The sequence below is a fragment of the Mustela lutreola genome, chromosome 12 (genome assembly GCF_030435805.1).
Source record: "Mustela lutreola isolate mMusLut2 chromosome 12, mMusLut2.pri, whole genome shotgun sequence".
In the NCBI taxonomy this organism is placed as follows: domain Eukaryota; kingdom Metazoa; phylum Chordata; class Mammalia; order Carnivora; family Mustelidae; genus Mustela; species Mustela lutreola.
In genome coordinates, this window is record NC_081301.1 from 93,701,869 (window position 1) to 93,718,614 (window position 16,746).

The 16,746-nt window shown below is 43.2% G+C and overlaps 1 protein-coding gene across 3 annotated transcripts in view; it reads right to left on the reverse strand.

The window, feature by feature from the left end:
* Window positions 1–16,746, reverse strand: part of RFX3 (regulatory factor X3) — a 444,526-nt gene that overhangs the window by 402,568 nt on the left and 25,212 nt on the right. For 2 of the 3 annotated variants that reach the window (XM_059142827.1, XM_059142829.1), the window contains one exon: window positions 12,465–12,658. The exons of the other annotated variant lie outside the window; for it this stretch is intronic. The gene's annotated coding sequence lies outside the window, so the exon portion shown is untranslated. The remainder of the gene's footprint in view (window positions 1–12,464; window positions 12,659–16,746) is intronic. 3 annotated transcript variants of the gene reach the window in all.

Consider the following 16,746-nt stretch of genomic DNA (forward strand, 5'->3'; position numbering starts at 1 on the left):
AAATATCTATACCCTTAACATGGGAGCAGGCAATTATATAAGTTTATTAGTAACAAAATCAAGGAAACACATCAACAATAATACAATAATAGTAGGGGACTTTAACACCCTCCTCATTGAAATGAACAGATCATCTAAACAAAAGACCAACAAGGAAATAAAGCTTTAAATGACACACTGGACCAGATGGACATCACTGATATATTCAGAACATTCCATCCCAAAGCAACAGAATGCACAGTCTTCTCTAGTGTGCATGGAACATTCTCCAAAACAGATCACATCCTGGATAACAAATAAGGTCTCAAATGGTACCAAAAGATTGGGTTGATTCCCTGCATATTTTCAGACCACAATGCTTTGAAACTAGAACTCAATCACAGGAGGAAAGTTGGAATGAACTCAAATATATGGAGGCTAAAGAGCATCTTACTAAAGAATGAATGGGTCAACAAGGAAATTAAAGAATTTTAAAATCTCATGGAAACAGGGATGCCTGGGTGGCTCAGTTGGTTAAGCCACTGCCTTCAGCTCAGGTCATGATCCCAGGGTCCTGGGATCGAGTCCTGCATCAGGCTCCTTGCTCAGCAGGGAGCCTGCTTCTCTCGCTGCTTCTGCCTGCCTCTCTGCCTGCCTCTCTGCCTGCTTGTGTGTACTCTCTCTCTCTCTGTCTCTGGCAAATAAATAAAAAATCTTAAAAAAAAAAAAACTCTGGAAACAAATGAAAATGAAAACACAAGTGTTTAAAATCTCTGGGATGCAGCAAAGACACTCTGAATAGGAAAGTCTATAGCAATACAAGCCTTTCTTAAGAAACAAGAAAGGTCTCAAATACATAACCTAACCCTACACCTAAAGGAGCTGGAGAAAGAAAAGCAAAGAAAGCCTAAGCCCAGCAGGAGAAGAGAAATAATAAAGATCAGAGCAGAAATCAATGAAATAGAAATCAAAAGAACAGTAGAACAGATTAACAAAACTAGGAGCTGGTTCTTTGAAAGAATTAATAAGATTGATAAACCCCTGGCCAGACTTATCAAAAAGAAAAGAGAAAGCCCCAAATAAATAAAATCATGAATGAAAGAGGAGAGATTACAACCAACACCAAAGAAATACAATTATAAGAATTTATTATAAACAATTATATGCCCGAAAGTTAGACAATCTGAAAGAAATGGATACATTCCTAAAGATGTATAAACTACCCAACTGAACCAGGAAGAAATAGAAAACCTGAGGAGACCCATACCCAGTAAGGAGATTGAAGCAGAAATCAAAAATCTCCCAGCAAACAAGAGCCCAGGACCAGATGGCTTTCCAAGGAAATTCTACAAAATGTTTAAAGATGAATTAATACCTATTCTCCTGAAACTTCCAAAAAATAGAAATGGAAGGAAAACCTCCAACTCATTTTTTAAAAAAGATTTTATTTGTTTATTTATTTTTCAGAGAGAGAGAGAGTACACATAGGCAGGCAGAGTGGCAGGCAGAGGCAGAGAGAGAAGCAGGCTCCCTGCCGAGCAAGGAGCCTGATGCACAACTTGATTCTAGGACCCTGGGATCACAACCCGAGCCGAAGTCAGCGGCTTAACCAACTGAGCCACCCAGATGTCCCCCAATTCATTTTTTGAGGCCTGCATTACCTTGATCTCAAAACCAGACAAAGACCCCATCTAAAAAGTGAATTAGAAACCAATATCCCTAATGAATATGGATGCAAAAATTCTCACCAAAATACTAGCCAATAGGATCCAACAGTACATTAAAAGGATTATTCACCACCTCCAACAGGGATTTATTCCTGGACTAAAAAGTTGTTTCAACATCTGCAAATCAACCAATGTGATACAATACATTAATAAAAGTAAGAATAAGAACCACATGATAGATGCAGAAAAAGCATTTGACAAAGTACAGCATCATTTCTTGATCAAAACTCTTCAGTGTAGAGACAGAGGGTACATACCTCAGTATCATAAAAGCCATCTGTAGAAAAACCCACAATGAATATCATTCTCAATGGGGAAAAACTGAGAGCTTTTCCCTAAGATCAGGAACATGGCAGAGTCCACTATCACCACTGCCACTCTATATAGTACTAGAAGTCCCACCCTCATCAATCAGACAACAAAAAGAAATAACAGGCATCCGAATCAACAAAGAAGTTGTCAAACTCTCACTCTTTGCAGATGATATGATACTTTATGTGGAAAACCCAAAAGACTCCACTCCAAAACTTCTAGAAATCATACAGGAATTCAGTAAAGTGTCAGGATGCAAAATCAATGCACAGAAATCAGTTGCATTTCTATATACCAACAAGACAGAAGAAAGAAATTAAGGAATAGATCCCATTTACAATTGTACCCCAAACTGTAAGATACCTAGGAATAAATCTAACCATAGAGGCAAAGAATCTGTATTCAGAAAACTACAGAATACTCAGGAAAGAAATTGAGGAAGACACAAAGAAACAGAAAAACATTCCATGCTCATGGATTGGAAGAACAAATATTGTGAAAATGTCTATGCTGCCTAGAGCAATCTACACATTCAGTGCAATCCCTATCAAAATACCATCAATGTTTTTCAAAGAAATGGAACAAATAAACCTAAAATTTATATGGAACCAGAAAGGACCCCAAGTAGCCAGAGGAATGGAGAAAAAGAAAATCAAAGCTGGCAGCATCACAATTCCAGACTTCAAGCTCTATTACAAAGCTGTCATCATCAAGACAGTATGGTATTAGCACAAAAACAGACACATAGATCAATGGAACATAAAAGAGAGCCCAGAAATGGACTCTCAACTCTATGGTCAACTAATCTTCAACAAAGCGGGAAAGAATGTCCAATGGTGGGCAGGGGGGAACCAAGTCTCTTCAACAAATGGTTTTGGGAAAATTGGACAACCACATGCAGAAGAATGAAACTGGACCATTTTCTTACACCATGCACAAAAATAGACCAACACTGGATGAAAGACCTCAATATGAAACAGGAATCCATCAAAATCCTTGAGAACACAGGCAGCAACCTTTTTTTTAACCTCAGCTGCAGCAACTTTTTCCTAGAAACATCGCCAAAGGCAAGGGAAGCAAAGGCAAAGATGAACTACTGGGACTTCATCCAGATAAAAAGCTTTTGCACAACAAAGGAAACAGTCAACAAAACCAAAAGACAACTGAGAGAATGGGAGAAGATATTTGCAGGTGATATATCAGACAAAGATTTACCATCCAAAATCTATAAAGAACTTATCAAACTCAACACTCAAAGGACAAATAATCTAATCAAGAAATGGGAGAAGGACATGAACTGACATTTCTCCAAAGAAGATTACAAATGGCCAACAGATACATAAAAAACTGCTCAACATCACTTGGCATCAGGGAAATACAAATCAAAACCACAGTGAGATACCACCTCAAGCCAGTCAGAATGGCTAAAATTAACAAGTCAGGAAATGACAGCTTTTGGCAAGGATGCAGAGAAAGGGGAAACTTCCTACACTGTTGGTGGGAATGCAAGCTGGTGCAGCCTCTTTGGAAAACAGTATGGAGGTTCTTCAAAAAGTTGAAAATAGAGCTACCCTATGACCCAGCAATTGCATTACTGAGTATTTACCTCATAGATACATAGGTAGTGATCCAAAGGGGCATGTGCACCCGTATGTTTATAGCAGCAATGTCCACAATAGCCAAACTATGGAAAGAGCCTAGATGTCCATCGACAGATGACATGAATAAAAAAGATGTGGGATATATATATTGCACCCATCAAAAACTGAAATCTTGCTATTTGCAATGATGTGGACAGAACTAGAGGGTATCGTCCTAAGCAAAATAAGTCAATCAGAGAAAGGCAATTATCATATGATCTCACTTGATTTGAGGAATTTGAGAAACAAGACAGAGGATCATAGGGGAAGGAGGGGAAAATGAAACAAGATGAAATCAGAGAGGGAGACAAAATGTAAGAGACTCTTAATCTCAGGAAACAAACTGGGTTGCTGAAGGTGATGGGGGTGAGAGTATGGAGTAGCGGAGTAATGGGCTTTGGGGAGGTTATGTGCTATGGTGAGTGCTATGAATTGTATAAGACTGACGAATCATAGAACTGTACCCCGAAACCAATAATATATTATATGTTAATAAAAATTTTTCAAAAAAGAAATATATTCACTAACTTAAAAAATTTTTTTTCCCATTAAAACATCACTTATCTTGATTACTGAATTTTCTGGCAGCCCCTTAAATTCTGCATCCAAGGCAAGTGATTCGCTCAGCTCACTGTAATGCCAGCCTGGAAAAAGCCCATAGATCTATCTTTTTAAAGGTCATTCTCTCACAGTGCCAGACAGGAATTGCTAAAGACCCTGGTGGTTAAGACTGGGGAAATGGGGGCAAATTCAAAGTCTCTTGTAAGAGCACAGGTGGAAGATAATGAAAGCCTGAGCTATGGCAACAAAGAGGGTAGAGTGGAGGGAGGGGGAACCAGGTATCAGGAGTGAAGGACAGGAAGAAATGGATAAAAACTGGATAGATAATAATATTTTCTATTATCAAAGCCCAACAGAGTCCCCCCTCCTCCAGAAATTCTTTTAAAGCCATTTTACACCATGGCAAATTCTTCTACCTCCTTATCTCTTTAAGTAGATTATAACCTCTTTGCTGCAAGAGATCATGTCTCCTATTTTTGTTTCTCCTACAGTGTTATGCATATAGTAGATGCTCAATAAATATCTGCTGGAAGAACTAGAATCACCAGGGCATTTTAACATGGCTCCAAGGCAGTGCCCATAATAATTAAGCCAACAAAAGAGTTTAAATCTTCTTCCTTGGGTGTATTTTTAAGGTTAGGATGCTCATTTATCTGTCCGAGATGGCATAAATGATTTCTTAGGGCCCTTTCCAATTACATGATTAACAGTCCTTTTCTGAAAAGAGTTTTATATATGTTACTGCTAATAGCAAAAGAACTTCTCCTGGGGCCTTTTCCCCTTTCATGTGATTACACTGATATTTTAGAGAAAATGAAATTACTGTATCCCAGCTGAGAAGTCCTTTTGAATTTATAAAATGCAGAGATTGCTATAGAACTGTAAAGTTGAGGCAGATCTCTTATCCAATCATCAATAGATGATTTCATTTTTTATTATCATCTTTCTTACAAAAGTTGTACCATGGTTACCAATGTCCAAATTTGACACTAGTGTTACCCTTGACAACTGAATCCTAGAGTTTCTCTGGAAATTATTCCAGTTATAGTACGAAGATGATTATAGTAGTAGAAAAATTTGAACTTCATATGTCTGAGGGTGGCTTTGTCCGATTTCCATTTGTGGTGATATCTTGATCCATTTTACCAGAAATTGCTATTTATCACTATTTATTATTAATACTATTATTTTGAACAAGGGACTTTTAGTAAAGCTCCTTAAAGGGGCTAGATAAATCCTCTGTACTCTTTCCTCTCTGAGATGATGAACAAAATGCTGAATGTTGAGTGTCCAGCTGGCATGATGATGAAGCTGTCACATTAGCTCTATATTACTTAAATCTAGGTTTCTCATTTCTTTCTTTCTTTCTTTAAGATTTCATTTATTTATTTGTCAAAGAGTGAGAGAACACAAGCAGGGGGCAGGTCAGGCAGAGGGAGAGGGAGAGGCAGAAGCAGGCTCCCTGCTGGGCAAAGAGCCTGATGCAGAACTCGATCCCAGGACTCTGGGATCATGACCTGACCCCAAGGCAGATGCTTAACCAACTGAGCCACCCAGGCATCCCAAGAATTCTCATTTCCTGGGAAAAAGAAGATCACTAATAAGTTTATGCTGTTGTTTTCCAACTGTCTTATGATTCAGAGCTGAATATAACTGATAACAGAATTTGGTATTTAGAAGTGCGGTGTTTTAAGCAAACCCAAAATGTGGGATTGACTTGGTGCAAGAAATGGGGCTTTAAGCGATAAGGACTTGGACACCTGAAACTGTAAAGTTGGTGATCCTTGTTTTGGAGTGGCAGGATATTTGGTGAAATTGTTGCCTGCTCTAGTTGGAATGCAGGCAATGGCCTGGCTGAGGCAACATGTTTAGGAGAAATGGTGGTGAACCTTTGATATATTGGCACATGCTGTTTCTACCACTTTCAGCAAAATCCAACAGAAGAGATGACCTCAGACTGGAGCTACTCAGGCCGCAGACAGAAGAGGAAGGAAACATTATTTTTCCAAGGGAAATTTTCCCTACCTGTGGTCTATAAGTTACGGTGAAGGGAGTCCCAAAGCCAACTGTTTCTGTTATTTGAACTTGAACCAGTTATAAACAGTGATGGACAAATGACAGTCTAAATACTGGTGCCCACGGGGAAAGGGAACAAAGCCTACTGCCACCAATGGGATCAAGGATGTTGCCCTCTTATAGGAGCCCGTTGACTCTAGCTGCCTCTTGGCAGCGGTCATGGAGTCTAAAAGGAGGGAGATGGGTAGAACATAGAGACCTATAATTAAAAGAGATTTCTCAGGCTTAACATCTATATCCGGACAAGCTCTTTGGCTATTATTTCTTAAACTTGGACTTTACAAGAAGCAAACAGAGCAAAACTACACTACATATAGAGGGAATTCTATATCCAAAGTACTTCCTTCCCTTCAAGACTGGCTTGAAACAGTCTATGGCTAGTAAATCCCTTACAGTCTCTGGCCAGTAAGGGAGCCTTAGTCCCTAAAATTACACCAAGAGGAAGACACCTGGCTGGCTCAGTTGGCAGAACATGTGACTCTTTCTCAGGGTCATGAGTTCAAGCCCATGTTGGGTGTGGAGCCTACTTAGGAAGGAAGGAAGGAAGGAAGGAAGGAAGGAAGGAAGGAATTACACCAAGAGGAGTTTGGTTTGAGAGCTCTGTATCCCCAGGAAGGGCATCTTTACCAAGCCACATCAAAGGAAGGAAGCAGAGGAAGAGGAGGATGGAGATCCTCCTAGAGAGAATAACCAGGTTCAGCTAGATTGGCCAACTGAGGAACTCATTATATCCCAAGACAGAGAGTCCTTGCTATTCCTGTCAAGTAGAATTGATTAATTGCTATGGACACTGATGGTAGGTTTCCCTTCAGTTTGGGAACATCAGATGGATATTTCCCATCCTCTCCTTTCTGAATAAGAGCTCATTATGGTAGCTATCCTGTTCCTTCTTCACTACTGTATAAGGGACATCACTTGCCCTTTGATTTATACAGTGGTTGACCTATAACAAACCAGACAGATGAACAGCTTTCCATCTGTATCTGAGGGAAAGACCGCTTTTCACCCAAAAAGCCTACACTTTGAGCTGGATTCAAGAAAAGCAAAAGACTTTTTCTACTTCAGGTTGTTCTTTTTCTGGAAAGAAATTGATGTGTTGATAAATGTTTAACCACCAGCTGGGGTAGGGTTGAATATATTTACATATATACATAAGTTTATTATAAACTTTACTGATATAAAGGATTTGGAGCACATAATTTACTACTACTACTAACACTCTACTGTAAATTCCTTATAGTTAATTAATTCTCACAGAATGCTTTTTATGACAAAGCAATTGACGAGTGTTGTTCCAGCATGAATGTTAGTTGATGAGTTCATGTTAACGAGAAAAATGAAAGTGTAGTGAGGAAGACAAATGTCAGAATTCCACCAGTTCATCAACGAGGTGAGAAACTCTTAAATACTAGAAGAATATTTCCTCAGTATTTTATTTACAATGCAAGGGCTATGATCACAACATATTTTTAAGTTTAATTTGCATTAGTAACATTTTCTTCATCATTCTTAAGACAGTCAACAAAACAATAAATCAAGCACTGACTTATGGTATATGCTGATTTCCAAGGTGTAAATATTCCTACCGTGGCTGATTTTGAGAGAACATTGTGATGTTCCTGAGGGCAGAATTGGGAACAGATGTGCTACCACCTACCATTTTAAAGTATCTCTGCCATATAGATATGACAGATGTAAATGTCAAGAGCACAGACGATAACAAAATGTAAAAAAAATGAGGAAGTGATCAGTTTTGAGTATATAATACCTTTGTTTTTAGTATAGTTTATTTAATTGCAAGTTCATATAATTCCATTCTTTTTATTTATTTTTATTTTTATTTATTTATTTTAAGTAGGCTCCATGCACAGCATAGAGCCCAGTGTAGGGCTTGAACTCATGAGCCTGAGATCAAGACCTCAGCTGAGATCAAGAGTCAGCAGATGCTTAACTGACTGTGCCACCCAGGTGCCCCTATAATTTCCTTCTTAATGATGACTGTATCTAATCATGAACTCACAACATTTCTGAAATTTAACAAGTGGTTTTTGTGAGCTGGTGTAAGTCTTACTTCCACACCACTGGAAATTTCCATACCATCTGAATGATGGATAACCTGAAGGACAGACTGTGGTAGACAATTGCCTACCCAAAAGCTCTCCTTTTAATTTCCCTAACAAAATCTGATTTTATTAAATGAAGCATATGTCAAGTTAAGAAATGACATTTCTTTATCTTCCATGGTGATGGATGGCCCTATCATTCTAGCTAATAACATATAAGTGAATGACACTGAATGAGACTTCAAATCTCCTCACAAGTGGGCAGGAGTGAGCTGACTGTGTCTCTTGTTCTTGGCCCTTCCCATTGGTATGGGTCCGGTTAGGCTACATAATGCTCCAGTAACACTTTAATCCCCCAATACTAGAGGCTAACACAATCAAAGTTAATTTTTCACTTCATGCCCTTGTAGGTTTCTGGGGCAGCTCTGATCTCCGGATCACTCAGGGACCCAGATGTGGCCATTCCGCCATCTTGCAGCTATACGATCTAGAACACACAGGCTCTTCAGGGGATGTGAGGTTTCTGTGTTTCAGCCCAGAAATGAGATACTTCATTTCTGCATCTAGCCTATTGGTCAGAATTATTCTTTTGTTTCTAACTACAGGAGAGACTAGGAGTACACCTTCATTATGTAAGAAAAATAAAACACTGAATTCATTTAAGGCCATCATTTCTGGATTTCTGTTATAATCAAATGCGATTCCTGAACAATACCCTTGGTACCAATTTTTGTAAGTGGACTCCAGGCCCAATGAGTGGCATACCGAGTGGGTTCTATTTTAACCCTGCTGGAAGCATATACAATTTCAGCAAGTGAAATGAAGTGGAAGGGCCCAACCTGGAAGCGGACCCAACCTGGCCTTCTTCGGCCAGGAAGAAAGACCCATGTTCTAGCAAGAGACCAAGTTCCTGTATACTCCTCAACCAGAGTGAGTCATAAGGAATGCAGGTTTTCCACGAGAAATCATTTTCAACATTCATATGGTTTCCTCTTTTGCCTTTCTGAGAAGACCTTTGCCCTAATCTGCCCTGGGTACCCATCTGTCTGAGAAGAGATTAGAAATTAAAGCAGAAAGTATGCAAAAAGAAAAGGAAGGTAGTATTCAGCTCTTGACATTAGAAATAGGATGAAGCAACAAGATAATGTCCCTCGAGCCAGGTTTTTTTTCTGAGAAACATTGTTCCCAAATATCCGGATACCCCATTTAGCATCTCAAGGCCAAGTCCATCCTTAGGTCTGATCTACAGTCAGAAAGAAAAATGATATGACAGAACACTAATGGAAAAACCCACCCTTGGGGCACCTGGGTGGCCCAGTGAGTTAAAGTCTCTGCCTTCAGCTCAGGTCATGATCTCAGGATCCTGGAATCGAGCCCCACATCGGGCTCTCTGCTCAGCGGGGAGCCTGCTTTCCTTCCTCTCTCTCTGCCTGCCTCTCTGCCAAAACTTGCGATCTCTGTCAAATAAATAAATAAATAAATCTTTAAAAAAAACCAAAACCACCACCACAACAAAAAACCCCTGACCCTCTGGTCCCTGAAGATCGTAGGAAAACAGGGTAGAAAGGAGACAACTAGAAAGGGAGTGTTGTCTTCTCCGGGCTTTAGGTGAAAAGCAAGGGCAGTGCGGCAACTGAGTGATAACACATCTGAAGGTAAAGCTGAGAAACAGGACAAGCAGGCCAGAGAGCCGAGCCCCTGTGGTCTGCATTTCCGAGCCCTTCTGACTTCCTCTGTGGTATAGACAGCAAGCGGAAGCCAGCGGACATTCCGAAGGGTCTCCCGTGGCTGAGTGAGGGGCTGGGGGTGACCCGCCAAGTGAGGGGATGGCCCAGATGATGCAGCTAAGGGCCCCGTGGGATCTGGAGCTGTGCGACCCGACTGAGGGGGTGAGGAGTGCCGAATACCACAGAGCATCCCTTGAGTCAAAAGAATGGATCCCAAGTCACATCGGCCACAGAGCGCAGCACTTACGACAGTGGGGCAGGGAACACACGTGGGCAAAGAACACCCCCGCAGCCCCAGTGGATTCCAGCCAGCACAGGCCAAGGCAGCCAGGGCCTCTTCCCTCACCGGCCTCACAGCCGCGAGGACCCGCCAGCTCCCCAGCCCCGAACCACCGGATGTGATTTCGGAGAAGGGAACAAGAGAGAAGGTAGGCTCTTTGAGGACAACGATTTTGTCTTCCTAGAGAGACTAAATTTAACTGCAAGGGACCATCAAAATGATTGGATTGAACTAAAAGGAATCTAGATCCAATTAATTACTAAGCCTACCCGCCAGTTAATTTATATTGATCTTCAGGAGGCGGCACAGATAACTACAGACAAAATAACAGAACGAGCCCATCCTCAGCAGTGGGATGGGTTAAATGTGGTGACCTCACCACAGAGTGGTTTTGCCATCAGCGTCTCAGGAGGAAATTTTTAAAAAAAGATTTTATTTATTTATTTGAGAGAGAGAGAGAGAGTGAGAGCATGGGCAGGGGAGAGAGGGAGAAGCAGGCTCTCTACTGAGCCGGGAGCCCAATGTGGGGCTCCATCCCAGGACCCTGGCGTCATGACCTGAGCCCAAGGCAGATGCTTCATGGACTGAGTGACCCAAGATACTTTTTTTTTTTTTTTAAGATTTTATTTATTTATTTGACAGACAGAGATCACAAGTAGGCAGAGAGACAGGCAGTGAGGGGGGGAAGCAGGCTCCCCGCTGGGCAGAGAGCATGATGCAGGGCTTGATCCCAGGACCCTGAGATCATGACCCGAGCCGAAGGCAGAGGCTCAACCCACTGAGCCACCCAGGCATCTGATTTGTTTTTTTATTCTCCTGCCTCATATTTTAGGGTTCAGATGGATCTGCACGACAGGGCTTTGTTTTTGTTTTATTTTATTTTATTTTTTTTTTATTTTTTTTTTTAAAAGATTTTATTTATTTACTTGACAGAGAGAAATTACAAGTACACTGAGAGGCAGGCAGAGAGAGAGAGAAGGAAGCAGGCTCCCTGCCGAGCAGAGAGCCCGATGTGGGACTCGATCCCAGGACCCTGAGATCATGACCTGAGCCGAAGGCAGCGGCTTAACCCACTGAGCCACCCAGGCGCCCTGTTTTTGTTTTAAATAACAGATTCCAGTCTAAGATATTGGCAAAGAACCTGTGGACTCTGGTTCAAGTTTCCCTTCACCAGCCGTGGAGTCATGGGTACATTACTGTTCCTGAGCCTCAGCTTCCCAGTCTGCAAAATGGGGCTGTATACCTCACCAAGGAGTTCTTAGGGAGATAAAATAAATGCGTTAATCATTGGAAAGTGCCTGGAACAAGTCTTGCCAGAGCGTCAGCATTACACTTTTGTCAAAGTAAATACTATGGAGGCTTTATTGAGTGAGAACTTCAAGCTAGCTCCCCTCTCCTATTCAGGACTGTGGAGATAGTCAACTTCTCCAGAAGGAACCATTTATGTCCAGAGGCTATCGAGGTCAAGAAAAGCTTATTGATTTGGGGAGCTAATGGATGTGAACAAAGGACTTCCTTTGGGGGAAGCAAAAGATACTGTGGGACTGACCACTCCCCATCTCACTGATGTTTCCTATTAGGTTTTTTGTTTTTTGTTTTTTTTTTTTTTTTGTAAGATTTTATTTATTTATTTGAGAGAGAGAGAGAGAGAGAGAGAGAGCGAGCACAAGCAGGGAGGGGGCAGGAAGAGAAGCAGACTCCCCATTGAGCAGGGAGCCCAACCCTAGGGCTCAATCCCCGGACCCTGAGATTGGGACCCGAGCCGAAGGCAGACGCTCAACAACTGCTCAACGTCCTGGGCCACCCAGGTGCCCCGCTCCCTGCTGCTCCTACACAAAAGGGAAGCCATCAGTGACAGCAACACAGCCACCCTAGGGCCGTCCGGGAAGGACCACAGGGAGGACCAAGCCAGCGGACTCCTAAACTCTGAAGTGATTCTGTTGCCGTCAAGGTGCAGGAGAAGGCTGCCGACCTCCACACTCTAGAATCTGGCTGAGTTAGGTCTCAGCACGTCTAGATGGGGAAGAAGACAGAGAAAGTGGGAGAGGGAGACAGAGAGACTGAGAGAGAGAAGGACTGAGACCGAGAGGGAACCTTACATTTACGGATGACGGGCGCGTGCGGAGCCCAGACGACTGCCGTGTTCTTTCTTTCTTTAGCCCGTCAGGCACCCGCGGACGCCACACAGTCGGCCTCGGGTGGGCGTCCCGTGTCCTCATTCCTTGCTCCTCCCTTCGCCCTGGGTCTGCAAAACCAGCTTTGAAAGGACCCTGTTTCCCCTCAGCCTTCTTCACTGCGATAAAGAACCCATGAAACTATGGTTTGGATGAGTTCATTTTTTCCCTCTAAAAATTATATCAAGATACATGCACAAATATTTAAACTTTTTTTTTAAGGGTGTCCATCTGCCTCCTAAGATGCTCTCTTCAACGACGGGGGTTCCGTTCCAAGAGCAGCTAGAGTCCGCGAAGGTTATTGCGGCTAGCTGGTGCCCTGGAGCAAGGAGCAAGAAGCATCCTAAAGGCATTTAGGAAGGGGCCGCAGGACGACGCGACAGGTGACAGCCACTGTGTAGCAGTGGGAGGCTGGGCAGGTCGCGTCTCCCTTTGCTCCGGGAAGAAAGCAGATGGGCGAATGGCAGGGTGAGAGCTGACTCGGGGCTAAGAATCCGTGGCAGGTGCACTGGGTAGCGATGACGAATACATTACAACAACAAACACAGCTGGGCTACGTCCCATCGAACTACCGAGCTGAAAACCTCAGCAGCAGCAATGGGAAAACCTCACATAGATCTTGACCTTCAGCATCCCTTGCTTGGGGTCCACACTGGACAAGAAGCCCCCGGGACGCACAGGGGGTTGATGGACTCAAGGAAGCGGGAGAGCATATGGGTCACCGGGGGTGTGGACAGCACGACAACACTCAGGGAGAACACGCCAATGAGAATCAATTAAATAAAGTAACGCAGATGCCTTTCTTCTTTCTCAATAAGACAGTTTTTCCTAATGTCTACAGACCTTCCATTCGATTTTAAATCCCCTCTTTAAAAAAAATAAAAGGACATCCCCACTTTTGACGTAGGCTCCGGAATGCATAAGATCCTTGTAAAAATCTACAGTCCGTTGTAAAACTTTACAGTCTGTTTGAATGGACGTTTTTAAATATTTTCAATTACAGATTTACGGCAGAATTTTTCATAGGCCTGAATGGTCTGTTTAATATTAAAATGATCCTTGTAGGGAGCCATCTGTTATACGATCAGGCATGGAAATTCTGTACAGGGCTTTACATCAGCTCTCGCTCCAAGGTTTGTCATGCTTCAAATATCCTCAGGCACTCGTGTTTCCATTCAGAGGAGCGAGGTGAAGGCCTTCGAGGCAGGACATCATGCCTTCCTGAGTATTCAGCGGCTGTTACTGAAAACACTATGTTCAGCACATGGTTTGCTAAATTGTCCTTTTCCCTAAACAACCTTCGACGTTTTGCATTCCTCTGACAAAGTGATGCTTTGAAAAAGAGGACGTTTTGATAATATTGGAATCTCCTGTCAGAACAAACTTGGCTCTTTGCCTTGATCAACTCATTTTTTTTTTCCTTCAAAACCACCATTTTATCTTTTTAAACAATAATCCACTTCCGCTCACTTCCCCCCCTCGGCCCCGAGCTACTCCTCTCTTAAGGAATCGGTTTCGCGGCAAGTGCTCAGTCTGGTCCACTGGGTGGGGAGCCGCCCGGATCGGTGTGTTGGGAAAGATTCTGCAGCTGAGCTCTGGCCCATTGGGAAGGAGCGCCATGACTGATTACTTACGTCCACCGCGGGTGTAGGAGAAATGGGCACAGGCAACATGAGCCATTTATTTGCCGTCTCTGCCCTATTCTTCTTCTCTGTCCCCATGCTATGGTGCTCATTAATAAGCATTGCGAAATGGCTGACCTTGGGCCAAGCGCACAGAGTAAAATTAACGCCTCCATCCGGGAGCTGAACTTGAACGTGACACCAAAGTAATAATATTAACAACAGCAGCACCAGAAGCTCCATTTGGTGAGCGTTTTCTCCCTTCTAGGCATCTAGGTACTTTGCAATCATGAAATGATTCAGTCTTCACAAACATTCTGCAAGACAGACATCATTCCCCTATTTCAGAGGGGATGAAAGCTCCAAGCGGTTAATAATTTTACCGTGCTCATCCTTTTGCTCAAAACATCCTCATAAGAGGAGAGGCGCCCGGACAGCTCATTCTTGGTTTCTGCTCAGGTCATGATCTCGGGGTTGTGATACGAAACCACGCCTCAGACGTGGCTTGGCTCGGAGCCTGCTTGAGATCTCTCTCCCTCTCGCCCTGCCCCTCCCCCTGCTCACACATGCTCATGCTCTTTCTCTCTCTCTAAACCTGTTCCCCTATGGTTGCCTTGGGTTGGCTTTTCAGAAGAGCAGACTCTGAAATGAAGATCTGCCTGCAGGAGGCTTATCAGGGAGTATTCTAGAGACTAACGGGAGTCCGAGGGGTAGGAGGGGGAAGTGGACCTCTTCGGGAGTTGCAACAATGGCCTCACCCAACCCCACAGGGGGCTCCAGAATTGAAAGGGGCTTGTAGAGATGTCCCAACTTGTACCCCTGCATCAACCAGTCGTTGGCACTGGGTTGTGTATGAGGAAGGAGTTATCTTGGCTTAGGGCAAATCCCAGATGGCAATAATGCTGTAAGCCCTTGGCAGTTGGAGGAATGAAGGCTACAGTTCTGCAGGGAGAACTGAGAGCCCCCCCTGCATAGCACCCACCATACCTGTCTTCCCCATCTTAGTAAGTATTCTGATTCCCTGCTCAGAATCCTAGGAATCATGCTTTACTTCCCATTCCCAAATACGTACAGAGTGCATGATTGAAACAACATTCAGTCTTCCCTACGTCAGGCTCTTTATACTTCCTTTTCCTTCCTACTCCTGCATCTTGGAATCCTCCAGGCCACCCCAATCCACCCTTTTCTTCTGCCCAGCCCCCACCTGCCCGCCCTCCTTTCCAGGTTCCAAGGCTCAGCTTCGCTGGCAGATCCTTGGGAAACCTATCCCCTATCCCTTATCCAAAGTACATCACAGTTTGCAATGATTTTACTATTTGCTCACTGTATGTTCTCTCCCACTAGAACTGTAAGCTTCATGAACATGGGTTTGTTTGTTCATGTAAGCCTGGCACCTAGAGCCCTACTTAAAGCCTATAGACTCACATTATAAGTTTATAGAGTGAATGGCCTGAAGAAACGATTTTGCGGAACAGGCAGAGAAGAAAGAGAATGGTCATAAATGAACATGACCTGGTGAAGGTAGGCCAAGGTGCTGTGAGGCCACAGGGCTGGAACCTGGAACTCAAGGATCAGGAATAATGTCCCGTAGAGGTGATGGACTAGAGGTCATGGTATATTGAGCAAAAGCAGTGGACAGAGAAGGGAAGGTGAAAAGACGGGAGGTGACAGAGGATGGCAGAAGTAAGCATCCGTAGCAGAGAAAACAACTGCCTCATGTCTTCCTGTCTCCCCCAGACCAGTCCCTTTCTTGGTGTTCTGGACACGGAGAGCCCCGTCCCCGCCTTCCACGCCTGCTGGGTCATTTTCCTCACTGCATTAAGATCCCAGCTCAGGGTCTCCCTGCCTGGGATGCCCATCAAAGAACAAAGAGAAATCCCATCCTGGGCTTGGCTAGGCTGACCACTCCCTGAGTGGTAATAAGCTCCTCTCTGTGGCTAGGAGATATGACCCCATATGACCCATTTCTCGGTTAAGTCGGCCGAACCAGCTGTCCATTCAATTCTGCTTAAATAATCCCTTTTTAATGGTCTGGTCAATTGTCTGTGTCTTGAATTTAATTAAATTGTTACATCTCAACTGAGTGGTCAGTTCAGAAGAGTGAGGTAGATCCAATCTGAGCTTTTCAATACTTGGTCAAAGTAAATAATCAATGTCAGTCTGCCTAATGGTCCTGCCATGAAAATTAGTTGTGATCTTGGTGGTGACAGTTTAAAGTGAAATGGCCTGATGATCGTATCCCGCTACATAAGAGTGAATTAATAATAATTTTATTGTTATTGTGAAAAGTGAAACAATAAGAATTTTTGAAAGGTGGTTGTGTCCAGTTCCCTTGGGTAGGACCTCATGTCAGGAGAGCCAAAAGCCTGGTCCTGTTCACCGAGGGCTTCAAAATCCTCCAGTGTAGGTGTGAATCAATCATATAGTGATTTATACACTTGAACATGGTCTCCATTTACGTCTGGTCAGGAGGCCAGTAAGAGTTCACTTCCTCTAGAAAACACCACCAACAGAAATAGCAAAAGGAAATTGTCTCTGCGGGTCAGAGAGGGATGGCATGAGTCGAGCACTGCTGTTTATATACG